General features: G+C 37.1%; 1 non-coding gene across 1 annotated transcript; it reads right to left on the reverse strand.

Annotated features, from left to right (window-relative positions):
- Positions 1-1,254: 1,254 nt before the first annotated feature.
- Positions 1,255-1,379, reverse strand: LOC112206586 (U4atac minor spliceosomal RNA). The gene has a single exon (XR_002941005.1). It is a non-coding gene; the product is annotated as a U4atac minor spliceosomal RNA (small nuclear RNA).
- Positions 1,380-1,634: the final 255 nt, after the last annotated feature.

Below are 1,634 nucleotides of genomic sequence, written 5' to 3' on the forward strand. Positions count from 1 at the left end.
AGTCTTGGCCATTTTGGATTAATTACTACCAGGTTTATTGTTTGGCTTCTTGAGCTGGTTGGTACACATAAGTCTGACTTCCTGGGCTGGTTACTATAGATAGTAGGTTGGTTTTCTGGGCTAATTGTTGCTGGTTGTGGGTCAGAGTTCCATTTTTATAGACAGTCTGGCCAGTATTCACCTGTGTATTCAGTCTCTTCACTTCAGAGTACTAATAGTACTCTGTCATTGATTAGAAGGAAAAATATTTATTATTCATAGTATAATTCTTCCCAGGATGAACCTATAATATTCACAGAACTTTACATGTTCAGAGCAAGTGTGTCTCTATGTCCCCAGCAATGGCTGTATCTTATTAATCTTGCCATTCTTTATCACAAAGGGCCTAAAATATATTAGGGACACAGTATTTATTGAGTCAATGAAGGAAATACGTATATTAAATTCTCTGGTAGAAGAAAAACACTTTACTAATCTGGACTCAGTTGCAAGTGATACAAACACAACTTAAAATGGGTTAAAAGGGTAACTTGTGAGCACACAGAACTTAAGAAAACTCCAGACTCAGTTCTATTTAGGGGCTTGCATCATTTCATCAAGCTTTAGTTTCTCTCCCCTCTCTCCACAATTTCCTCTGCATCTCATCATTCTTCTTTGCTCTAGGGTAATTTATTATCAAGTATTGTCTAGCTTGTGGCAGCAAGATACTTGCCTTGTCTCCAAAACTTCTGCTCTTAATCGCTACATTATACTGTTATTCTACTTGGGGCTCCATACGTTTTTGTGGAAGAAAGAACACAGGTAATGAGAAAAAGAAAGAAAGAGAGAAAGAGAGAGCAAAAGAAAGAAAGAAAGGGAAAATGAGATGGAAGGAGGCCGGCTGGAAAAAAAGAGAAAAATATTCAGGTTAAATTTTCTAATAGATGCATCATACACAGGGTAGTATATTTATGGAAAACTGCTCCAAAATTCAGGTTGCAAGTGAGTGCTAAGGTGACTTTAAAAAAATTATTATTTTTATTTTGTAAAGACTTGTACCTATAGGTAGAACTTTTCATTAAGGACTATTCATTGGTGCCTCAGTGAGAAAATTATAAACGTGGTCTAAAAGCGTTAATCTTTTACTTGATTGGTTGTCATGCTGAGATTCTAGGATTAGCTTTGAATCTAATGGCTCTAGTGGGAAGTTCTGATCTCTCTATTATTTTTTAATTGTTTTATTTCATTTTATTTCATGAAAAAGAGGTTTTCCTTTTTTGCAAAAACTGCACCAAGGTGAAGCAAAGCTCTAGTTGGGGCAGGTGTGTTATGTAGGGTTAGTAGGACTGCTCTTGCTGTGCACTCATTGGACAGTAGCACAACCCCAAGGAAAGGATGGTGACTTCTCTGTTTAATTTGGAAAATGCAGTAGGACAGCATCTGAGAAGATCTCCAGAGCAGGGCTACACGGGCACCTGAAGAGCAAACATTCTTCCCAAGGCTTCAAAGGCCAATAAAGGCTTGCTTTCAAGCCCTCCTAATCTTTAGCAATTCCAAATCATTTCCTCCCCTATTACAAATGCTTGCCTACAATATCCTTTGGTGAATAATAGTGCAATTCAAATGACATCTAATCAGAACATCGTTTTCATAAT

Source organism: Pan troglodytes, chromosome 21, assembly GCF_028858775.2.
Source record: "Pan troglodytes isolate AG18354 chromosome 21, NHGRI_mPanTro3-v2.0_pri, whole genome shotgun sequence".
NCBI classification, from domain to species: domain Eukaryota; kingdom Metazoa; phylum Chordata; class Mammalia; order Primates; family Hominidae; genus Pan; species Pan troglodytes.